At 42.2% G+C, this 26773-nt stretch overlaps 1 protein-coding gene across 6 annotated transcripts in view; it reads right to left on the bottom strand.

Moving 5' to 3' along the window:
- The window catches only part of LOC126348550 (metastasis-associated protein MTA3), a 202181-nt gene that overhangs the window by 77923 nt on the left and 97485 nt on the right, over positions 1-26773 (bottom strand). The gene's annotated exons all lie outside the window — the stretch shown is intronic.

The raw sequence follows: 26773 nt of genomic DNA, 5'->3' as shown, positions 1-26773 counted from the left end.
AGGGCCCACTACACATTTATGGCAAAAATAATTTCACAGTTAGGAGGCTCAGGGAGACCTACCTACGACAATATTTCTTTGCTTGAAGAAGAAAAAATGAAAATCAATGAAGTGCTAGGTGAAGTAGGGGAAAAAGTACGAGCAAAACTGCAAACGGTTTTGCAGAAGAACACTGGCCTGAAGGAGTTGTATGCTTAGTGGAAAATCCAACACTCCAGACTGCAGCATTCCTGTCCAACATGTGCCGAAACTGAAGTACGCTCCTGTCACATCTGTTGATGTAGAACGTTCATTTCCAGCGTATAAATTGATTCTGACTGACAAGCGCCACAGTTTTTCACTAGAAAACCTAGAAAAGATTTTGGTTATTTATTGTGAAGTCAACTATGGTCAGAATATGTGAAACTACGAATGTATTAATTAAACCATTGCTACATCTTTTTTACGGAGATCTTTATCTTGCAAGAACTCAAAAATATCTGGAGTTATGTTCAACATTAATGTTTTAGATTGCTGTGCTCTGTAACTGTGTAAATATTCATTCTCCTTGTTTTAATTACTAATAAGATGTTCATACTGTCAACACTGTGTATTTTAATATATTTTTATTTTCGCTGCATCATTTTTATTAGAGCCTATTTTAGGTTTTATATAGCCTAAATGAACTACTGAAGGAGCCCATTTTAGGTGCCTAAAACACACTTTTTTTCGACCTAAAAATCAGTGGTCTAGTTATTACACAGCGTTAGAAACGCAATTTCCTCAAACAGAAAGATGAAAGAAATAAAAAACCCAATAGAAAAATATATCAAACATCGCTTCAATACTTCGTTGAACTTATATTAAACATAATTCTGTTGTTCATAAACAAGTTTCGCATTTATCAATAATAACAGGAATCACTTGCCACTGATGATGAAGAACGTTATATCGATTACACAATAACAACAGTACTTACATATATTTTTTAAGTCTGTGCCTGTAAACTGTACTTTCATCAAATGCAACTGTTTTAGTTAGATAAAAGTGCAGAAGTTACATGATCAACTAATTTTCATTAGTTACAACAGGCAATTTGTATCCTGTAAGGATATAAAACACTCAATGAACGAAGGCCGAACGACGTGCAGTTCTAATTATGTGCAAAACACACATCCAAACTAAAAATCAAAGAGAAGTAGTCGGGTTCCATTCTCTCTCTTTCACATTCATTAATGTTTCAATCCCTATTAATTCTACCAATACTAACGGAAATCCTACCATTTACTGCGCCATTTAAGTAGTGTACCAAAACTGCCAAACCGTAGTTTTGGTGAAGCCCCAACTCTAATTTGGACGTTCTCTTTATTAACCATGCTGCATTTACAAATTACGCACACTTTCCAAATTAATGAAAGAATATTTTGTACGTATACAGTTTTTTGCTAATAACTCAATTCTCATGTTTTATGAATGGAAATTATGTACGTCTTAGTTTGCGTCATATGATCCTTTGGGCGAAATTCCAATAATGTTACCCACGGAATAGTTGCGATGAACTTAACTCCTTATTTTGGACTCGCGACCGATCAATACACCTTATATTTTGTAAAAGCACACTCCAGAGTTTGTGTTGTTTACGCTTGACTTACTCTCGATTTTACGTTTGGCTATAGCTCTGAATAAGCCTTATCTTTAGGTAAAATCACAAATATCAAGATGGTCAAGTCAAACAGCGCTTACAGCATACGGGCACATGGGTGGCAACGCTCTGCGAAGCCATGTTGTGAAGTGAGTGCGCCCCAAGGGCGACGCGTAATGGCCGCGAGGTGCAGGTGCGCGTCCACGTCCGCATCCGCAGCGGCAAATAGTGCTAGCGGAGCGTCCGGCCGCGTCCGACGCCGCCAACACCACACTGCCACGACAGAGCCGGGGGGGGGGGGGGGGGGGGGCGGTGGGACAGCACAGTCATTACCGGTCGCGCTGAGCCGAGCCCGTGGCGCCACTGCTATTCCCAAGCGTAAGGTTTGGCTTTGGAGAACCGGCGCATTGTACAAGCAATTAATGAGCAAGTGACTAGCACGAATCCCTCAAATATTATTTCCAAAATAGCTTGAGCATTTTCTTGAAGTCTACAATACGTATCCTGTTATGCTCAAACATTTCCCCCGACTCTTAGTTCGAAGGCAGTGAAGGTTACAGTTTAGCTAGCCACGAAAGTCGAAGTCATAACGGAGTACTAGTCCCGATGGAACAAATATGAGGTAAAAAAGCTAGCTGTCCCCTAGTTTTAAAAAATGTGCAACTGTCAAAGGAGGTCTGAGGAATTTATGTCAAGGCAAGATTTGAATCCATGTCTTCCAATGCACGGTCGAGCTACGCGGTACTGTAGTCAGGCACTGCATCTCGATTCGGGTGGGTGGTGGGTCAAATTTCTAAAGGTCATCCAAATTTAGTTTTCCCGTGATTTCACAAAATCTGAGGGCGGGTGCCGGAATAGTTCGTTTGAAGGGACATGGCAGTTCTCGTTCCCAATCCGATTCTGTGTTGCGCCTCTAATGACATCACCGAGACGATCAACTGTCTTTAGTCCATTTCCAATACATGAGTATCTTAATCACTTCGAGTTTCCGCTCGATGCTAGGAATGGCGGTGCTGACAATAGTTTTTGGCGTCAGAAAACCGGTCTCTCTCCCTTCCTCCCAACAACCTAAAATATCATAAGACCTGAAAAGTGATCTACCAACGTCAGATACAGATACCCTATGAGCATGTCCAAATAATCAACTGTATGCGGCGTTATTGTGTTGTGTTTAGTTTTGTTCGGAATAATCAGTGATCAACCGAGCGGCTTAAAACACCAAACCGCAGCTACTGTACAGAAAACTAAAAATAAGTAACAATAATCGTCTGCCCACGTACAGAGTGACAGGACCACAGCCAAATGGCCTGTAATTACCTACACACACACACACACACACACACACACACACACACACACACACTAGTCAACATTTATCCTCATCTGTCTCGATCATACGAAAGCGATGTAAAAGAATGTAAGCTGAATCACAAGGAGTTGAAATGACTACAAGGTATCTCATCAAAACGTTCAGTCTTTGAACGCCTTCCAACTTTTAGTTACATGTGTGTTTCACGAATGTTTCCTCTAGCAGAGAAAACTGTGTTTAACTGGCAATGTTCTACCGATGATAATATGAAATCGCTTCTCATGTTGTGCAAATAAAGTCACTCAATGGAACTAAGCAGTTTATCAAATGACATTGAACAGCATGTTTAATCATTATAACTGACTTGTTTCCCTACGTCTTACCGTCAAAACAGAATTTACTTCTTTATTTACAACCCCTAGATTCTTTAATAGTAAAGCACATACATTTTCCCGCGTAAATCCTGCCTCTAAGTTCACTATACTTTTAAATACATGAAATACAAGTATTTACGAAGTACTGTGTTCCCACATACGTCGTACAACAATTTTCTGCTCACATGTAAGTAAATAAAGTACCGTACAACTTCCTTAAAGAGAAAGCAGTAAAGCACACACATGTTGTTCGATATTTAATCACATAAGCGTACAGGTGGAACTACATACGGTAATTCTACATGAGTAAATGACGCAACTACAGAAACGTCCATTTGCAAGTATTAATGCGTACCACTAATTCTCAATCGCACATTGGACGAACGAGATAGCTTTCAAACTGCGAAGGTTTATGAGGAATTGTACATGTAGAGGAAAAGACAGACTTAGTTACTGCGGCTTCATAAATATGATGGAATGAATGGTGAACTCCAACTGGGGTCGAATCGGCGCTGCTTCGGTCACGTAGGAACACAGTGTGTCCGGGGGTCCATCTTAGTCGATCGATCGCCAGAGGGTGCGCGTCAGGCCCAATCCCCACGCGGCTTTGTCAGAATGCTATATTAAAAGGGCGGCTCGCCAAACAACTGCAATTAATACGAAGAGAAAAGAAAAAGACCAACCTCGTTTTCGCACTTATTTCAATCTTTCACCAACACAGCTGTGCAATCGACGTCGTGAAAGATATGAATGATGTGGCACATTGTGCTTTTCGAACAGAAAATAAAGGTTAGAGAGAGAAAAACAAAGGATTTAATCATTTCAATGAAATATTGCTGCGACAGCTCCGACAAATCTTCAGTTGCTGTGCAATAAATTAAATTTCCTAATAGTTTTCGATTGGTTGGGCCCACATTAGCGTGCAGCTTTCAGTCAACGAAAAACAAGTACGCTAGTTCGAAGCAAATAATGAGAATGTTTAAATACAGTAGCATTAGGTCTAATCCATGGTATCAAAACATCATACTAGACGTTCCACAACTAAAAGTTACGAATTAAACTTCTAGCACGTTCGTGACTGCTTCAACAAGGCTCTGGAGGCGTACCAGACTGTTAAATGCGGTTTGTTTTAAATGCACCTACGATTTCATCGTAACGTCTCATGTGCACACTGACACTGATAAAAAGTCCTTTGTGCGAGAACAAAGAGGTACGTTGTTTTCCGCCCCAAACAGAGACTGCCATACTTCACAGACGTAGTTTCCTAGTTTATGTCAACATCCATGCTGCATGAATTTCTAAAAGGAACTAAACCAAACAACGATTTTGTTTCTCAGGGCGCTAGTCTGACAAGATGTGCAGGAGACCTAAAAGTTGATAATATACTGAAAGGAGTTTAAGTTTCGTCATGCCTCTTAGTTGTCAAGAGTTTCAGTTACTGTGTAGTCTATCAATAAGATTCAAACTTCGGGACGGGAGATTGAAGGTATAGGAGGAAGGGGGAATGGAAGTGCAATCGCCATGGCTATTTTGAAATCACTTTACAATGCAATAATGAAGCAAATTGGTCATGATGAATTAGAGCATAGATACATCAAAGGGTAAACTGCACAGTCACATACAGCGAAAATAGTCATATCAATGCATCTTGTTCCAAGATGATACTCAACGGTAATCATACCATAACGGCTGTAGTTCGTTCAATACAACGTCCAAACTGATACCATGAAAACACCAAACATACGAGCTTAGATATTCACTAATACAAATAACGCAAGCGGATTAGCAGCGAAAGGTGCTTCTTCAAATGAGTTTTCCTTTACTTCCAACTACACCAATAAGTGCATACATATTAAATGTTAAGCGCCATTATCAAGCAAGGGTTCTGGAGCACCGCAAAAGACGTACTGTAAGCGTGACTGCATGGGAAATCACGTAATTCTCTGTGACCTAGTGTCTTTCTTCGTCACAAATTCTCGCGCTACATCTGTTTGCTTTTTGCCACCAACATACATGTACACAGACAGATGGCGTTAGTACCGTGTATACAAGATATAAAATGGCAGTGCATTGGCGGAGCTGTCATTGGTACTCAGGTGGTTCATGTCAAACGGGTATGACGTGATTATGGCCGCACGACGGGAATTATAATATTGAACGCGGTAGGGTAGTTTGGAGCTAGACGCATGGGACATTCCGTTTAGGAAATAGTTAGGGAAGTTAATAATCCGAAATTCACACTGTCAAGAGTGTGCCGAGAATATCACATTTCTGGCGTATTACCTCCCGCCTTGGCTTACACATAATGACCGAGAGCAGCAGCGTTTCCGTAGTTATCAGTGCTAACGCACAAGCAACAGAGCGTGAAATAGCCGCAGAAATCAATGCGGGAAGTATGACGAAAGTATCCCTTAGGACAGAGCGGAGAAATAAGGCGTTAATGGGCTATTGCAGCAGACGACCGACGCGAGTGCCTTTGCTAACAGCACGACATCGCCAATAGCGCATCTCCTGAGCTCGTGACCAAATCTGTTGGGTCCTAGAAGACTGCAAAATCGTGGCCTAGTCAGGTGAGACCCGATTTCAGCTTACAACAGCCGATTTAAGGGTTCGAGTGTGGTGCAGATCCCACGAAGGCATGGACCCAAGTTCTCAAAAAGGCACTATGCAAGCTGGTGGCGGTTCCACAACGGTGTGGGCTGTGTTTGCATAATATGAAATGGTACTCTAGTCGAACTAAACCGATCACTGACTGGACTAGGTTCTATTCGGCTACTTGGACACCATTGACAATCATTCACCGGTCTCATGTGCCCAAACAACGATGGATTTTTTTTTTATAGATGACAATGTATAACGACCCAGGCCCAGAACTGTTCGCGATTGGTTTGAAGAGCATTCTGGACAATTTGAGTGAATGATTTGGCAGCCCACTTCGACCGAAATGAATCTCTTCGAATATTTACGGGACATAATAGAGAGGTTAGATCGTGCACAAAATCCTGCAAGGGCCGTCCACCTATAGGGGCACCATGGTTCAGTATTTCTGCAAGCGACTTCCAACGACTTGGGTGCATGTCACGTGGAGTTGCTGCATTATGCTGGACATAAGGAGGTCCGACAAGATATTAGGAGGTATCCCATGACTGGTCACCTCAGTGTGTAACACTGCAAAGTACCTAAGCAGGCACGCCTTCTTGGCTTGTCCGTTTACAGTGCGTGTTACTGAAAGAAGCGTATAAAAAGCTGCCAACTAATAAACAGACCTCCTCTGCTCAACCAAAACATTCAAAATCGGCAGTGAAGCAGCCACATCTCTCTGAAGAGACGGCAGGAGCCTTACTACCATCATACAGGAGCTTTGTAGTGATGGAAAAAAGCGAATGAAATCAATCGCTTCAATCGGTTGTACTACTCATTTATACCTTTGAGTGAAATCAGTCTGCAACCGAATGAGAATAGCGTTCAGCTGGTCGGACTACTTCACTCTTTTGACTGAAACCAGTAGGTACGAGCATTCGTGTCAATCGGTTGTAGTTTTCCCTGTCGTTTGGATTATTATTCATTTACTTTCTTTGAGAGGTCAGTGGTAGCAATCGAATGAAAAGATTCGACACCGTTGTAGCTTTGCATATTGACTGAATCATTCATTCTTTCTTTTCAACTGAAAACAATGCTTAGTTTTTCTGTCGGTTGAACCATGTGTTCATTCTTTAACTAAAATCAATCTGTAGTGTTTCAGATGACCGAGCTATCTATTCATTCTTTTGACTGAAACCAGCCTGCAACGATTTAATTAGTTGAACTAAAGCAGTGCTTCACTATACTGACAGAGGATGGTTTTAAGTGAAGACGTATCTCAGTGATATACCTAAGTTGAAATAAGCAGTAAACATGGTCATTTAATTATGTTCTGAATGGAGTGATTTTTCGTCATCCAGAACGGATTCAAGTACTGTTGTGTATAAAATTTTTCCAGGTGCCATTAACCTGACGTATCGCTGGGGTAAGCCTGTCATCATTACATTGCTAACCCCAGACAAAAAATTCGAAAACCCCAGACATCTAGGTCAAATCGGATTTTTTTTTTTTTTCCCGGACACAAACAGTCGGTACACGATAACTTGGTCGATGGCCATGATGTTGCGCGGGGAAGGGGGACTACTATTTTGCAGTAACGAATATGAACGTAAATGAAATAACTTTCAAACACCTCAATGAGTAGAATGCAAATGATATTTCAAGTTTTGGGTATTCAGTTGTCCGGCGTGCGGGGCAGCGTCGCGGTGTAGGCCTATTATATGTGATCGCCCGTTGTCCGTGGCTTCTCATTGTCTCAATAATGAAGTATGGAAACGGGCGTTCCAAAATTGTCTTTACAGTTTTGATCACATATATTACAGAAATAGGGATAGGTAAAAAAGCGCGACTTGCGGCATAATGTTCATACATACCTAAGGTTCTAGTAGCCGCGTAACAGAATTCATAGTGTTAAGTTGACTATATTTTCTAGCGTCAAATTCCAGAAACATGAAAAATTTTTGATGTTGCTAAAAGAGAGTCTTAATAGAATGTAATAAACGCAAACTATCGCTTTAATTCTTTACCGAAAGTACTTTAATTTATATTTTATTAATACCTTCTAGGATGAAGGAGTGCGAACAGAAATACAGTATTCATCAGTGCTTTAAATTTTCTTCGGCATGTCTACTCTTCAACAGCATTATGAAAACATTCAACTAAAGTTTTATCATAATTCACTATGTCACTGTCACTCCTTTCATAGTTTCTACGACAAACTGTTATGTCGCTGCTCCATACATTTACTCATTTGGGAAAATACCCTTTCAGAAACAGCAAACAGACACAGATGAAATGAACATGTAATTCGGGATAATAGTTTCATGACTGTTCCAGGAACAATACTTTTCCCGAAATAATTTAGAAAAGTTTCGGGACAGACCTAGGAAAACCTTGATTGCCACCAAAAACGGGGGGGGGGGGGGGGGGGGTTGCCACCTCAAATGTGCGCGCTATCTGTAGCACACAGGTTATTTTAACGATATTCCAGGTCCATGTCCGGCCTACGACGTCCTCCACTGAAGTGTGCTATTGCTGTTCATCGAGGTTCCACCCGAAGGAAAAAAAGTGTCAGATCTAGTCAGTGCCAACCATTCCAGACCCTCTGTCAACTGCCGGAGTGAGGCCAGTCAATAACTGACACGGGAAAATAAGAAAAATATCAGCTTTAGGTTTGTGTGAACATGGTGCCATAAATCACACCTTTCTATGTAGTCCAATTTGTAAAATATACGTGATCAAAGTTGTAAAGATCATTTTGGCACATACTGTATGCGTATAAGAGAGCTTGCCGCTGCGTTTTTAATAAACTAAAACGAAGAAACTATCTATGCTTATCTTTTAATGAATTTAAACTGAAGTTTATTACTTTCCATTTCCGATCAATCTTATTTCAATCAGGACCAATCGGGGGAAATCCAACGTATTGCAGTCCTAGTTGGCGATCCACATATGAGAGCAATGGTTCCCTTGATGACAAATGAAGAACAAAGGAATCTAGCTTTAGTAACAGTTTGCATTCAGTTTTATAGGCAATGTGTAATAATCTCCAAAAATGCAAAATCATTTGAATATTCAGCCATTTACTTGTATGGAAGATGGATATTTTGTACAGGAAATTACATCACAAGCCACATACGTGCCCCCGTCTTTTTCGGTTCTACAGGAAGTGTCACAGGTAGCAGAAATTCGCAAGCACAAATTTTCAGGACTGTCAGGACGTTAGAAGTCTGTTTGGGGCTATTTTATTATTATATTATTATATTATTATATTATTTAATATTTCTTAGTCAGTTTTATATTAAAAAGTTTCTCTATTTAAATACTACTCCTGCTTTTTAATCTCGTGTGGTGAAATTTTTCAACTGATTTAAAATATTTTGATGAGATTACAACAGAGAGATGGGGCAAACATCAGGTTTATTTCAGTTTCCTTTGAACTGAGTCGACCAATATATTGCTTTCTCATACGCATACGCATATCCCACGAAAAGACCGCAACTGTAAAAATGAGACACAATCGAGCTCACAGGGGAGCTTAACACACTCGTTCTTGACTGTGAAACCATTCGCTACCGGAACAACTAAACAGGGAAATAGCAGTGGTACACGGAGTACCTACTGTCCGCCACTCACCAGAAGAGAAGGCGATTTAATACGGATTGTCGTCCAGTTCTCAGTTAAGTTCAAAGTTTCAAATATACAGCTTATCGGGAAGTTAGTTTAAAAGCAATTGCAAAATTCGTACCGGAAAAAACAGACAAGAAATCGACCTAATAAAAACATTAAAAAGTGATTTTTCATATTCACATATAAAAGTCCACAATGCAGCACCAGATAATAAACTTTTAAAACCAACAAAAATTGATATTTAATACAAGTACGAAAATTCGTACGTCAGTAAGTAAATACGTGAATTTTATACTTTGCCGGCCGTGGTGGCCGAGCGGTTTTAGGCTCTCCAGTCCGGAACCACATGACCGCTGCGGTCGCAGTTCGAATCCTGCCTCGGGCATGGATGTGTGTGATGTCCTTAGGTTAGTTAGGTTTAAGTAGTTCTAAGTTCTAGGGGCCTGATGACGTCAGAAGTTAAGTCCCATAGTGTTCAGAGCCATTTGAACCATTTTTTAATTTTATACTTTATTTTTAGAAATATACTTTTCATACTTTAAATAAGATAACACTTCATTCGTCTCTAAAAACGTCCTAGTCATGGCTCATATACAATCGGAAAGACAAAGAGATGTAAGTAAAATCATTCAAACACGAGGAGTGAAAGCATTCATTTAGCGGCCGTAACCTACGGAGGCTTGTTTCAATCGGCTGTCTCACACTGAGTAGAACACTCAAATGACATGGCTGCAGACACTAGTTTCATTCGACTGAAAAAACCGACTGAACGAAAAACAATCGACTGACCAATCGAATGTTAAAAACTGTCGATTGTCCAATCAGTAGAACTTTGGTCTTTTCACTGCGCGAGATATTAGCCACGATGCCACCTATTTCGAACGAGGGCTCTCCCATGGGCGCCGCACAGCCAGTGCAATGACGACCTGGCGCGATGGCCACTGCTGGGGAGTCCCAGTGCTTCCAAAAGTATTGGCAGCTAGTCCTCCGCATAAGCGGGGAGGTACCAGCTCTAGCAGCAATAGTGCGTTCCCTGCGTTTTCATAGAGCTATCACCTTACGTGTATCTGGCAACGCTCCTCCCCCACCCGTGAACTGGTATACCATGCTGTGCTTTAGGCGACCTTTCCCTGCACGGCTATATATCGGCAGAAACTTCTGAGCAGGTCAGATCACATTTGGGCCCAAACACGAGTTAACAAAATAAGAAGTGGAAAATAAATACACGAAGTAGGAAGAACTGTAATCGATCTCATACGAACATGGTCGGCTGCCCACAGGAAATCTGTCCTACAGAGAAAGTCAGGAAAGTTGCAGTCAAACTTAAGTCAGAACAGTTACAGTCAGAGCACGACTGCCGCACAGGAGAGGAAGAAATACGGCAATGATTGGGACCCCATGCTCACAGCGCAAGTACTCACAAGAGTTCTGGGCCCCCTATGCTGTTACTCCGACAATTTATGTGAATGAGCACTTCTGGTCGATTACTAGAGATTGAGAACATAAAGTTCCTTTCTTTACACTTTTGCCGCTAATCATTCATACGGCACAATAAAAGCGGTAGAAACAGTCCTCCTTGGTGCCTGCTTCACTCCTGTTTATTGCGAGTATAGACCAATAAAAACAGGAGGAAGGGGGGGGGGGGGGGGAGGAAGGAAGAGGCTACCCTCTGAAGTCGGAATTTACGAGGAGCAATGGCTCCTCGATAACAGTCTGCAGTTTAGCTTTATATAGACGAATAAATATAACAAAAATATTCTCCAACCCTCTACATCACTCCTATACACGGAATCAATTAGTTGTTGTCCGCGGCTTTATCTCACTACTGAATTAGGACGCACTAAATCGCTAGTAGTAATTTTTTTTCCTGCACGAAAGGGAATATGTGTAGTAGTAATGATTTTTCTCCTGTAATAAGGGAAGATGCTCTCGCAGTCAATGTGTTACTTTGCCATCTGCTCCTGAATTCGTCTAGGATGGCGATCCAGAAATAATTAAGGCCGTTTTTATTTGTCTTCAAAAACTTACACTGGCAATTATTACATTTTCAAGATATTACTGAGTTTTTTTTAAATTAGTTTTGAAATTTAATCATAAAATTCAAGGACACCCTCACTTTCACATAAAGAAGAAAGTAAATGACTGCATTATCGTCGAAATAGAAGTGACAAAACATCGCGCAAAAAAGTTAACGAAATGTTGAATGGAACACGAGTGCAGCAGCGCACTTATTAAAAAACTATCAAAAGAGCTTTTTTAGCGCCTGCTGTCAACAACAAACCAAATACCATGGTTACGAAAGCTGACAGTATATCGTGGCAGAAAACAAGCTGGTATCGAACATTCACGGATAATAGATCAGCAACCGACGACAGAATGCTGTTGTGAGAATTAATTATGTCTGTTAGGACTGGAATAAGTGCTTGACAACTTACATGCTCAATGCAAACACCGACAGTGGTGAGATAGTTGGCGGCAATTCAACAGGTAACACAGCGCTGATGCACCATTTTGTTTACGATGCCGCTATGAAGAGGACACGGGAGGGCGAGAGAGCCGGCCCAATCCACGGCTATCAATAACGGCCCGCCACACGCGGATGAGCTATGAGCTGCTACAACGGGGCAATACAGGAATCACTGGCCAAGTGCGAAGCTGCATTGGTTAATCATTCGCCATCGCTTAAACTGTCGCAAGATTTGTCACTCAATTTGAATGGCATTTGCGGCATATTGCCAGCACCATATTACATCAATAGCAAATTAATGTGGATATGTACAGATCACATTCTTGTTGAAAAAATACGTAGGTTACACATTCTTTAAAATGCTATGCTTATAACCGGCAAATAAACTGACCAACAGCTGCGATAGCCTTAGAAGGATCAGCGTACCCATTGGCCCGTTTGCCACGTCAGAACGTTATGACCACCGACCTAGTACCGATACAGACCCGTCCAGGCGATAGCGGCGCCACATGGCGAGGAGTGACTGCTAGTCAGACACGTGCGAAGTGCATGTAGTATCAGTGAGTGTAGTATCAGTCTGTGTGTAGAACGGGAGGGCGCGCGATTTATCTGAGTTACACCAGGGCAGATTGGGATGGCCCTCAGGCTCGCCATGAGCTTTTCGGAAACTGCACGATTTGTCGGGTTTCGAGGAGTGTTGTTGTGAGTGCTTCCAACACATGGTGAAACCACGTCCAGACGCTGTGGGGTTGGGCGGCCACCCATTACTACATACGTCGGACGTCGTAGCCTGGGTAGACTGGTAAAACGGGTCGGGCAGAGAACTGTGGCGGAAGTAACAGCAGACTTTAATGCTGGTCAGAGAACAAGTGCGTCTGAACACACAGTGCACTGACCACTAGTAACGATGGGCCTCTGCAGCCGAGGACCCATGCATGTGCCCATCGGCGCTGAACGTTGGCGCAATGACAGAGCATTGCATGGTCTGATGGATCTAGATACCTTCATCATCATCATCATCATCATCATCATCATCATCATCATCATCATCATCATCATCATCTTGCCGATGGGAGGGCGCCAGGAAAACATTCACGTTGGCATCCATGGGTACAGTAGAGCTCGTGCAAAGCAACATGACGGTCAGGAAGTATCGTACACTGGTTGCAGTCCTTTGTGACGGCCAGATCTCCAGACGGCACTGGCACTTTTCAACAAGATAACGCGCCATGTTACAAGGCCAGGAGTGTGAAAGAGTGGTTCGAGGAACACAGTGGCGAGTTTCAACTGTGTGCTGGCCCTCCAACTCTTCAGATCTGAACCCCGAACTCGATTGGCAGAGAGGCATCAGAGCTCATCGCCCCCCTCCCCGAAATTCACGGGAATTAGACTACTTGTGTGTGTGCAGATATGGTACCAGCTCCCACCAGCAACCTATCAAGACCTAGTTGATTCCATGCCACGACGCTTCGCCGCTGTTACCCGTGCCAAAGGTAGACATACTGGTCATTGGGTAGATGGTCATAATATTCTGACTGATCAGTGTACGACCCAGCTGCAGTCTACACTAGGCCATCGTTCAATCTTTGCCGGCCGCGGTGGTCTCGCGGTTCTAGGCGCGCAGTCCGGAACCGTGGGACTGCTACGGTCGCAGGTTCGAATCCTGCCTCGGGCATGGATGTGTGCGATGTCCTTAGGTTAGTTAGGTTTAAGTAGTTCTAAGTTCTAGGGGATTAATGACCACAGCAGTTGAGTCCCATAGTGCTCAGAGCCATTTGAACCATTTTTTTTGTTCAATCTTTCGTGCATCATGTTAGCCTTCCTCAAAGATTTATCATTATATTAACTGCATTGTTATGAAGAACGAATGCGTGGTAATGTCAAGGGGATAACTTCGGACTGTTGGGCGGGTAATATAAATCGCCTCATCCGAAAGAATGCAAGTCCCTAATCTTACACACTACTTAACCTAAACTACCCTAAGGACAAACATACATACACACACCCTTGCCCGAGGGAGGACTCGAACCTCCGCCGGGATCAGCCGCACAGTCCATGACTGCAGCGCCTTAAACCGCTCGGCTAACCACGCGCGGCAAATCACAATGATGTTAATTACGATAAAATTAAGAAGTTTTATTATTTAAGCCAATGTTATTCTATGCAGTGATGTTTAAAATAGTTCAGAATTATTATCAAGTGACAATTTTGGACATCGCATCTAAGTACCACAGTGACAATCGAAAACTCATCTTGAAACAGGCCAAGTCGCTTTTTATTTATTCTTAGTGAACTGTTTCGGTTAAGCTAAACGAGTATTTAAACCAAAATGTCTCTGTTCTGATGGCAGCTTTCGCGGAATCGATGTTATTACGTACTAGTTAATGAGTTAGGTAAATAATTTGGGAAACTTTAGTCTAGAGATAGTTTAATACACAATGGCAACAAAAAATAAATAATAAACGACCTCGATTATTTGAAGATAGTTTTCCGTTAACAACTGTATGAAACTTTTGCTACAAGATGTACATTAAGTTTCGAAAACCAAAGTGCAAAAATCTGTAAATGAATCACGAATCTTATCAATACACAATCCGGGCATGAAAAATCATCGAAAGTAATTAAATGCTTAGCGCCCCGCGACAACTCTGTTCGGAATCATGATATGCGTCGAACTCAAAAAACAGCTTTTAAGGCTTATTAAACGTCTTTATTATATGTCTTCCATATTTATTGCGACGATTTCTGTGACTGTTGTCTTAAATACTTCGAATTGCTAGGTTTCGGTTTGCAGTGTACAGTCAACACCTACCACTAACACTCTATAATGGCAGCTACACAGTATCAATGTTTCAAACGAAAAATTTTCCATCTTGGAGTATAATTACTGTTTATTTTCCACTGTTGACCAATTTCGGCTATTATGTCATTTTCATGCCGTAGAAGACATGCATGATCACAAACCACCAAGCTGTCCAAGCACCAATTATGGTGGATAAAGATAATAATTACGATAAGTATTCTTGTGTACAATTGGTATAAAACACTTTAAAATAGGAGCTGAAGCTGGGTAAGGGAATTAAAGTTCACGAAGAAGGAACAAAATCTTTGAAGTTTTCTGATGACACTGTAATTGTATCAAAGACGGCAGAACTCAGTTGAAAGGAATGACGAGTCTTCTGAAAATAGATTACAAGATGAAAAATCAATAAAAATAAAACACGTCTAATTAAATGAGGCGATGGCGAAGGAATGAGATTAGGAAAGAGGCACTTAAAGTGGATAAGTTTTGCTATTTCGGTAATAAAATAGCTTGAGGATGAGCGAAGTAGAGAGGATGAAAAAAAAGCAGACTACCAATAGATAGAAAAACATATGAAATTAGAAATTTGTGAACATAAAATATACATTTAAGTGTTAGGAAGTCGCGTCTGAATGTATTGTGTTGAGTGTAACCTTGTACGAAAGTAAAACATTGCGAACAGTTAAGACACGAAGTGAAAAGAAGCTTTTCAAATGTACAGAAGAATCCTGGAGATTTGAGAGGTGGATAGAATAAATTATAAGGAGGTACTGAACCGAACAGGGGAAGAAAAATTTATGGCAAAAGTTGGCTGAGAGAACACATTCAACGGAATCTAAGAATGTTCAGGGCGGTAATGGAAATGTGCAGTATCGAAGAGGGGAGGCGGGTGTTTAGAGGGCGACCAAGGATAGACTCGTGTGGAAAGCTGCAGCAAACCACTCTTCGAACACAACAACAATAGCGCCAAAGTTTCAGTACACCAATAAAGCAGTACACGAATGGCCTACACAAGAGGTCAAAAACGTCCTACACAAGAGGTCAAAAACGTATTTCCTGTTGGAAAAAAATACTGGGTGCCAAAAGATGGGTTTGATGCACCAATCTACGCTAGTCTATCCTGCGCAGGCTTAGTCTCTGCATAACTACTGCAACCTACATCCATTTGTACCTGCTTACTCTAGTCAAGCCATGGTCTCCCTCAACACGCTTTACCCTCCAAAATTCCATTACGAAACTGACTTCCTTAATGTCTCTGGGTGAGTCCTACTGCAGATCTCTCTTTTTATAGTCAAGCTATGCCAAAACTTCTCCCCGCTACAAATCATCCTCATTAGTCATTCGATCTATCCATCTATTGTTTTGTTCGGCATTCTAGAGCACCACATTTCAAAAGTTTCTATTCTCTTCTCGTCTGAAATGTTCATCTGAGCCGGCCGCGGTGCTCTCGCGGTTCTAGGCGCGCAGTCCGGAACCGTGCGACTGCTACGGTCGGAGGTTCGAATCCTGCCTCGGGCGTGGATGTGTGTGATGTCCTTAGGTTAGTTAGGTTTAAGTAGTTCTAAATTCTAGGGGACTGATGACCACAGAAGTTGAGTCCCATAGTGCTCCGAGCCATTTGAACCATTTGTTCATCTGCCACGTTCACTTGCGCGAAAGGCTACACTCCAGACTAATGCCTTCAGTAGGGACTATATTTTATATTAACAACTCCATCTTTTTCAGAACCGCTTTTCTTTCTATCGCTAAGTTGCATTTTACATCATCTCTACTTTGGCCGTCATCGGTTGCTTTGTTGTCTAAGCAGCTGAACTCATCTGCTTCTTTCAGAGTCTCATTTAGTAAACTAACTGTCTCATAATTGCCTGATTTATTTACAAATCTTTTCATTGTCGTTTTACTTTTGTTGAAGTTTATCTAATAACATCTTTTCAAGATACTTTCAATCCTATTCAACTGGTCTTCCAAGTCGTTTGTCGTCTGTGGCAAAATTACGTCGTCGTCGGCAATCTTCAAGTTTTTATTTTTTCTTCCTGAACTATACCTCCCTATCCAAGTTTCTCCGTGATTCCCTTTACTGCTTGCTCAATATCGGGTACTGACATGGAAGTAGACACGTAGAAAAAAAGTTTCGTGCTACTATCAGGTAAAACTGATTGTAATTAAAATATTTACGGCGAACAGAGTGCTGTACGCCGTCCCGCCAAAATAACGGCGGCGGGGTCTGCTCACACGCCGGCCGCAGCCGTGGCCGATCGATGGGTGGCCGCCGCCGCCGGCTCATGGCCGCACTCCGGCCGGCCGGATGCTCACGTCACAGTCGGACCCATCCGGGCGGTGCGGCCGGCGCATCCACACGCCGCCTGGCCGATCCTACCCTCTCCCACATACATCAACTGTACCCTACGACATACTGCACCGTATCTTCTTACCGGCAGATCTCGATGCCGTCTGCGGCACGCTTTTAAACGTCCGGAGCAACGTTGACGCCACTCACATAGAACGTTTCAGCAAACATCTGCACAATTAGCTCCCCATCCACACTAACCTTTTTACTGCTTACTTTCTAGTGGTAGTACAATTGGTTTCCGTAACTTAGTCCTGATAGTTATCGAAGCTTCATATACGATTTGTGACCAAAAACTATCGGAAGTTTGTTTTTCTTAAAGATTTTTTTTTTTTTTTTTTTTTTTAATTGATCAACATTCACTTTGTCCGCTTCAAAGCAATCACCTTCAGATATAATTCACTTGTACCAGCGCTTTTTCCAATCTTGGAAGCACTTCTGGAATTCACTTTTCCTTATGGTTTTCGGTTCCTTCAGCGATTCCGTTTTATCTCACCATTGGTGGATAACGACGTCCTTACATGGTTCTCTTCAGCCTCGCAAATAGAAAGAAGTCGCAGGGGTGCATGTTCAAACTAACGAATAAGCACTGAGATGCGAGGGGATGTATTATAGTTATGTAATTTCCACGACTGTTCTGCCACAATTTTGGTCGTTTTCTTCGGATTGATTCAAGCAAATGACACATACCTTCTAGGTAGTATTCCTTATTATTAATATGGTAGTATTGGCCATACGACCGTAAGGTTTTAGTCGAAGAAAACAGTGAGAAAAACCAGAATGAGATTTTCACTCTGCAGCGGAGTGTGCGCTGATATGAAACTGCCTGGCAGATTAAAACTGTGTGCCGGACTGAGACTGGAACTCGGGACCTTTGCCTTTCACGGGAAAGTGCTCTACCAACTGAGCTACCCAAGCACGACTCACGCCCAGTCCTCACAGCTTCACTTCTGCCAGTACCTCGCCTCTTATCTTCCAAACTTTACAGAGGCTCTCCTGCGAAAACTTGCAAAACTAGCACTCCTGAAAGAAAGGATATTGCGGAGACAGGGAGTTTCAGTGAGAAAAACCTTCACACATCATCGAACTCGTCTTTTTTTTTAGGTTTGGCTCTTCGGGCAGTTTTTATTGGGACGATTGGACCTTGGTTTCGACATCGTACCCGTACACCCATGTTTCGTCACACGTTATAACCTTTTCTGTGTTTTGGTGCGTTGTAGACTTCATTCGGCAATTCCCGAGCGAAATCTATGCGACGTCGCTTTTGGTCGAAATTCAACAATTTAGGAACAAACTTTGTTGCTACACGCTCATGCCCAAAACATCTGAAATAATTGCTTGGCATGAGCCAAAGGATACGTCATCGTCAGCAAATTCACTTATGGTGATTCGACCATTTTAGAGAACCATTTCCTTCACTTTTTCCAAACTGTTGTCAGCAACTGATGTCCTAGGGCGTCCAGAGAGGTAGTCATCTTCAGCGCCTTTCACCCCTCTTTGAAACGTTTATACCACTCGTAAACTCCGGACTTGCTCATAGTAGATGCGCCAAAAGCCACAGTCAACATTTCTAATGCGGTGCTGCACTTTTATTCCATTTTCAAGCAAAATGTATACGTATTCTTTGATCCAACTTTTTCGAACGTAAAAATTCGCCGAGTATTCGAAAACACAAATAGCCATTGCGACTATCAAAAATAAACTAAACATTCATACAGCTGAAAATGCAAACATGCACCAGGAACATGTGTACCAACAACATTAACAAAAAGAGCAGGTAGCCTATATAAAGACAGCGAAATTAAAAAACAAACCCGTTTCTTTTTGATCAGTTCGCGTATGTACCTTGGTGACAACGGGCGAACACAAATTTCGATTCTCCCCCTCAGGAAGAAGCACACGGCCTCTGAGCTCCGGAGAACGAGGAATGCTTGCGAGAGTTTTCAGTTTAATACTTTATCTGAATCTGCTTACACTGGCATTTACATTGTTGGTATTTGAAAAAGTACAGATTCATATCCAACTAAACAATGTTCGCTATTGTACTATAACAAAAACTGGCAGGAAATCTAAATAAGTAAAATTTTTTGCTGGATGATTACTTGTCTAATTCTGTAAAAAGCAAAGATGGATCTTCCTCAAACGAGTTTTGTAAAAAACTTAAATTAGTCTTTAGCTTAAAAATACATTTCTAATAAAAATGTAATAGTATTCTTTAGCTTAACATTGCTGTTTGTCTGCAACACGGCTTCCTCTTGTCTTGCGGGGAGTGACTAAGAAAGAGCACATGTTGGCACTGCTGGCGGTGACGGCCGTTTTGGGCAAGTTGCGGAGATCGTATGCTGGGCATGTACAAGTTGCGGAGTTCGAGCGACAGCGTATTCTCGCTTATCTATGACAAGAGGGACTGACCTTTACTTACACACCAGAGCTTATTAGAATGTGGTAGGAGAAATACAGGAAACTCACACAATGGCAGTGAGCGCAGGCTACCGTGCACGTTCCGGTGCAAACTACTACTCATCAGGTTACCCACGACCACAAGAAAATCTTGGCGGCGAAGTCTCAAAGCGCTCACACCAAAAAAATGGGAACTAAAGAAGGGAAAATAAGGAAAAACGATGATGAAAAAAAGATGACGACACCCATCACGTACGTTACTGTGTTGATGGCGCATTGTAGGCAATAGTGAAAGCCGCAGGCTTCCATTAGGTACAGCTATAGCAGCCGTTTTCACTTCCAGTTTCCGCTTCACTAACTCGCTCCCGAGGGAAATTGTAAAACCTAACTTTTCAGTATGTATCATAGTGAAAAGTGTGGTCGACTGCCTTAAAAAAGGATTATATCCTCTCGATGAGCCTTGACGTGTGGCAAGTCATTCTGGGCGGCCTACAGTAACTCACAGTATGACCGTCCAATCGACTGATGACTGCATATAAAATTTGTAACTATTCGTAACTGAGATACCTCTTCTACGGTACACTTCGCCAAGTATGCGACACATCGAGTGTCAATGTATGTATCAGTCACCAACCACTTAAAAGTGAATAAGCCATTTGCGAGTTTACGTAGATGGAGAAATGTAATCACGTCTCATTTCTTAATGACAGTGCACATACATTTCAGTCGGTCATGTACAGTGATGCAAAACAACGCTTTTGTGAAGTTTTAGAGGACGACCCGAACTGACTCCGTGGTATCAAGCGCCCATTTGCAAGGTGGCAGCTGATAACTGCAGAAGACACTAGCTTTACTGCACACATACTTCTCCGATAAAAAAGAAACCGGTAAGTGCCAGGAAACTCGGCTAGTTGGAATAACAGGAGTATCAACTTTTAAAACTGTAACGATATTACACTGACGGGAAAAAATCGCAACACTAAGGAGTTGTGCGACATAAACGAAAATTATTAGCCGTGTTTCTACATCTGAAAGATGGTGTCTATTCACTTTTCGCTCCAGTCACATAAGAGTGGCGCTAGTTGCGCCACTATGACGATGTAAATCAGGCTTCCTTTAAATTCAGGAAGTAACGGTCGTGAGCATGCGGTGCAAGAATGCCTTTAAGGCGACAAATACGCCATTATCTACACCTCAATGAGTTTGAACGAGATCGTGTAACAAGAAGCGGGATGTTCTTCCTACGATACTGAAGAAAGACTTGACAGGAATGTAGTCACTATATATGATTGCCGGCAACGGAGGTCACGACGATGTACGGTCGCAATAAGACAGGAACGGCCACGTGGCACTACCGAGAGGAAAGACCATTGTGTTCGGCGTATTGCCCTGGCGCATGGTACTGCATCTGCAGCAGCAATTTGAGCAGCAGTTAGCACCACAGTGCACAACTAAGTTAAAAAAATCGGTTAATTCAAAGGCAGCTCCGACCCAAACGCCCTGTACCATGCATTCCACTGACCCCAAACCACCGCCATTCGTGTCTTCACTGGTGTCAAACACAGCTCATCGGAGGGCATGGCGGAGATCTGTTGTTTTCTGATGGAGCTTGTTCTGCCTCGGTGTCAGTGATGGCCGTGTGTTGGTTAGGAGGAAGCCAGTTGAGGGCATGCAACCAACCTGTCGGCATACTGAGATTTTCACTCTGCAGCGGAGTGTGCGCTGGTATGAAACTTCCTGGCAGATTAAAACTGTGTACCGGACCGAGCCTCGAACTCCGTACGTTAAACTGGTGATTCGACCTGCTGTGCTGCCGTTATGAACAGCACTCCAGGTGGTGTTTTCCAAACGGATAACGCTCGCCCACATGCCGCAGTTGTAACCCAACATGCTTTACTATGGCCGATATGTTGCTTTTGCCTGTTCGATCAACAGATCTGTCTACAGTCAAAAATATATGAGACGTCTTGGACGATAACTCCAGCATCATCCACAAACATTTATATTTCAACCTTAAATTATTGTTATTTTGAGAAGTATCATTCTTTGTAAATGTTGTAGATAAAACAAAAGGAAAGAAAACTGTAATAAGATGAAAAATGGAAATTGTAAGATGTACGACCTGTTTTAAATATCAGGTAACAGGTCTATAATCTGGCAATAAATAAATAATCCACAAACATCATTAACCGTCCCGTTATTGACAGATCAGGTGCAACAGGCATGGGACGGCATCCCCCAAACTGACACACGGCTTGAGATCTGTTGGCAGCAAAATTATCCTGGAGGCGACAAAGTGGCCAGTATGATACAAAACGCACAAGAAAAACAGTCACGTTCCTAAAACAGTATATATTAAAGTGAATAGAAAATGAGTTTAGCGATGTTAACTCTATCCGTACTGAATTGTACTTTCGGGGTTCGAGACTAAGACAATATCAAAAGCAAAATTCTCGTTACTAAAGTACAAACAATTGTTATAGGAATGTACTATAAGCCTAGTACCCTTAATAGCAGCAATAGTACTAACAGTAGCAGTTAATTTAGGCTCCTACAATACTGAAGGTGGTGGTGGCGGACAGCCTATATTGTTACAGTATTAACAGAAAAAGGCAGTAGTATCATTTTCCTAATATAATCTACAGAAATGGGCAAGAAAATTAAATGAATATCAAGTTAGAACGGATAAAACAGAGAGAAAATAGATGATCCTTCTTCAAACACAAGAAAATTTTAGAATAAGGTACAGTTTTTACATTCTGCCGCAAAAAATAAATTAATAAAAAAGAACATTTACAACAGTCACATATTAACATCTCATTAAATCTACACAGATCGCCTTGTCATGTGACTATGTTCGTTTCCGAACTGAATAGATCGAAAGGAAAAAATATTGTGTAGTCTAGTATTTTTCTTCCAAGAAAATGATTTAAAAGTCGGTGTTACGTAAGTCTCCCCCCCCCCCCCCCACCCCAACAATCAATCGCAAGGGCGCCCTAGGTCTCATCATGTATATACCCCATTGTATTATACTGCATGGAACTGGAGACTAAGAAACGACGGAGAGGCTTCGTCCCAGCCATAACCCTCAGTGGACCATTCTTTGTTTTAAAATATGACGAAAACAAGATTAGAGTTTGACGTTCGTTCGATGGTTATGTCATTCGAGGCGGGACACAAACTCAGAGAAGATAAAAGATTAATCTGATTAGTTTATAAATTATAGAGCGCAGCAGCAATCAGTTTTTTTTTTTGATGTTTTATTTGGTAAACCCAGATTTCGGCTAGTACCTAGCCATTATCAATGTACTATATTCTAGGCTCGATACATGTCAGTTCCCTGCTGTTCGGTTGTCAGTCACAGTTCTTTGAATGCAACTCAGTAGAAAATAGTGCATTGATAATGGCTTGGCACTAGCCGAAATCTGGATTTGCCAAGTAAAACCTACAAAAAGGGACGACTGATTGCTGCGCTCTATAATTTATGAGTATCACAGTCGCTGAGTGCACAAACTTTCCTAGTGGAAGGTAACCCGATAAATCTGCATAGTGTTTCAAAAGTAAACCACAACACGATTAGCATTAATCGCTTTAGGGAAATCTTGAAAATCTATGTCTTAATGATCGGACGTGAATCTGAACCTAGCTCTTACCGCGTGTCAAAGCAGCACCTCACCGACTGTGCTATCTTGCACCGTCGTTGATTTTCTTGAGGGGCAAGCGCTGCATGTACCAGCGCTAGGTTTCGCTTTCATTTTCAACAATAGTTGCAATACTGACTTCGAAAAATTTGGGAGAATTAAGAAAAGATTAGCTCCCTAATAGTTCCAACTGCGGACCTCCAGATAAGTTCAGCATCTATTCTTTCGAGTGTCCATCATTATAGAGAGAACAGTCTAAGTTATGGATAGGAGATATACTTGGTAGATATCGTCAACATCAACATCTTCCAGTGTGGTTGCATTGTAAACTAAGACTGGCTAGGGCAAGTAGAAGTTGAGCAGTTCCATCATTTCACAGGACTATTATAAAATCACCCAGAAATATCGTACACGACTGTGTATTGATACACTATGAGATCAAAAGTATCCGGACACCTGGCTAAAACTAACTTACACGTTCGTGGTGTCATCCATCGGTAATGCTGGAATTCAAGATGGTGCTGGCCCACCTTTGCCTTGATGACAGCTCCCTTCCCTCGCAAGTATACGTTCAATCAGATGATGGATGGTTCTTGGGGAATTGAAGCCCATTCTTCACAGAGTGCTGCAGTGAGGAAAGGTATCGATGTCGGGCGGAGTTGCTTGGCACGAAGTCGGCGTTCCAAAACATCCCAAAGGTGTTGTATAAGAATCAGGTCAGGACGCTGTGCAGGCCAGTCCATTACAGGGATGTTATTGTCGTGTAACCATTTTGCCACATCGTGTATTATTAACAGGTGCTCGATCGTGTTGAAAGATGCAATCGCCATCACCGAATTGCTCTTCAAGCAAGAAGGTGCTCAAAATATCAATGTTGGCGTGAGCTGCGATGGTGCCACGCAAAACAACAAGGGTCCAAGCCCCCGCCACGAAAAACACGACCACACAACACAACCGCCTCCAAATTTTACTATTGGCACCACACACGCTGGCAGATGACGTTCAACGGGCATCCGCCACACCCACACCCTGCCTTCGTATCGCCACATTGTGTACCGTGATTCGTCACTCCACACAACGCTTTTCCACTGATCAATAGTCCAATGTTTACGCTCCTTGCACCAAGCGAGGCGTTGTTTGGTATTTACCGGGGTGATGTGTGGCTTATGAGCAACCGCTCGACCATGAAATCGAAGTTTTCTCACCTTCCGCATAACTGTCGTAGTACTTGCAGTGGATCCTGATGCAGTTTGGAATTCCGATGTGAAGGTCTGGACAGATGTATGCCTATTACACATTACAACCCTTTCCAACTGTAGGCGGTCTCTGTCAGTCAATAGACGAAATCGGCCTGTACGCTTTTGTACTGAAAGTGTTTCGTCAGGTTTCCACTTCACTATCACATCGGAAACGGTGGACCTATGGATGTTTAGGAGTGTGGAAATCTCGTGTACAGACGTATGACACAAGTGACACCCAATCATCTGACCATTTTCGAAGTCCGTGACTTCGGCGGAGCGCCACTTTGTGCTCTCTCACGATGTCTAATGGCTACTGAGGTCGCTGACATGGAGTACCTGGCAGTAGGTGGCAGCAGAATGCACCTAATATGAAAAACGTTTTTTCCGAAGGTGTCCAGGTACTTCTTTGCCCCAACTGCTAAGAGTACAGTGTTACAAAGCTTTGAAAAGCCCGAAGGTTGCAGCGTAAATGTAGCGGAAGTAAAAATAACTATTGCCCCTCTTAATTATGCAGAATTATTGCAGTAATATTGCAAGCGCAGAGTACATCTTGTTTCTAAGTTATAAAGAACTCTGGAACTGCAACATCGAATCAAAATAGGCCAGGAATTGAACATTTTAAATGCGATATTCTAGGCAGCTATCGTTCTTATTACCGAGTTTCCTCTTCATGTTATGAGTATGCGAGATTCAACATCAGTAACAGTAAAACTATGCGCTGCGGTGAAATCAAAGCTGCGGTTTACCAGCCATGATAGATCTTTCCGTAAACACGCATGAACAGGTTTGGCAATACATCTCTCTCCAAGGATAGACTACGGATCGTTCGCAAAACTCTCTGTAAAAATATGAAAAACGTCAGATGTACGACCTGTTTTAAACCATCGGGTAACAGGTCTATAATTTGGCAATAAATAAATAACACTGGTTCTTGAAGCTTCGAAACAGGGGTTTCGCCGGATAGAAAGATTCTGCCGGTTTATGTTGTTAGCACCTTCGTGACACCATCCCGTGGCTCGAACAAACCTGTGGCCATTCATGCCGCAAATTTTTGTACGAGGTGTGATCAAAAAGCAACGGGAATGTTTTCATTTCGCTCGTTTTATACATCAGATTTTCAATTTTTTATTTTGTTGGCTGCTTGTCAGCGGGTTTAAATATATATTTTATTGCTGATAGTCTAATACGTTATACGTGTTTTCGAATGTTCGGCTAGTTTTTACTTTCGAAAAAGCTCGATCAAACAATACACATAAATTTCGCATGAAAAATAGAATAAAATGTTACACTACATTATAAATGTTGAGTATGGCCTTTACGAGTGGTATAAACGTTTCAAAGAAGGTTGAGATGTTGAAGGCGATGACGACCGCCCTGGACACCCTGGCACATCAATTACTTACGACAGTGTGGAAGAAGTAAAGAAAAAGGCAAATTGCCATAGGATAGGTAGCTGACGATGTCGACAATAGCCATGTAACGTCTTGGGCGTAAAGCGTGTAGCAGCAAAAGTCTGTTCCGGAACTGCTGAATTTCGACCAAAAAACGTCTTCACAAAGGCATCGCACAGTAACTGCTGAGTTAAGTCTACAACGCTCCACAACTTCTAAAGAAGGTTATAACAGGCGGCGAAACATCAGACTGCAGGTATGACGTCGACACCAAGGTCCAATCGTCCCAATAGAAACTGCCTAAAGAACGACGACCGAAATAGAAACAACGAGTTCGATCACGTGTGAAGGTGTTTCCTTCGACTACAATGGGACAGTGCATAATGAGTTCCTACCTTACGGTCATGCTGTCAATAAGGAATACTGCCTGGAAGCTAGGCGCCGTTTGCGCGAAGCAATCCGAAGAGAAATGTCAGAATTATGCCAAAACCAAACTTTGAATTGTTTCACGATAATGCTCCCACCCGCACCTCAACGCTTGTTCGTGACTTTTTCTGGAGGGGAGAGGGGGGGGGGGGGCAAAAAACGAATCCGTTACGTCTCCTCAACCACCGTATTCACCGCACCCCCCCCCCCCCCGCCCTCTCCTACTACTTTCTATTCACGAAGCTGAAGAGAACCATAAAAGGGCTCGTTTTTCCACCACTGATGAGGTAAAAACGGAATCACTGAATGAACTGAACACCACCGAGTTCGAGAAGTGTTTCGAGGACTGGAAAAAGCACTGGCACAAGTATATTATAATGCAGGGTAATTAATTTTAAGGCGAAAAACTTGATGTTGAGTACCGATGTCGCAAGCTGAAGATGAAGTGTCAGAGAAAGTATACGAGGATACTGAAAGGGTAATACAGTACGAAAGGGAGATGAAAATCTGATTGTCATAGGGGACTGGAATGCAGTTGTAGGG

The sequence above is a fragment of the Schistocerca gregaria genome, chromosome 1 (assembly GCF_023897955.1).
Source record: "Schistocerca gregaria isolate iqSchGreg1 chromosome 1, iqSchGreg1.2, whole genome shotgun sequence".
In the NCBI taxonomy this organism is placed as follows: domain Eukaryota; kingdom Metazoa; phylum Arthropoda; class Insecta; order Orthoptera; family Acrididae; genus Schistocerca; species Schistocerca gregaria.
Note: the sequence above shows the minus strand (reverse complement) of the source record. Positions and strands in the feature narration are given on the sequence as shown.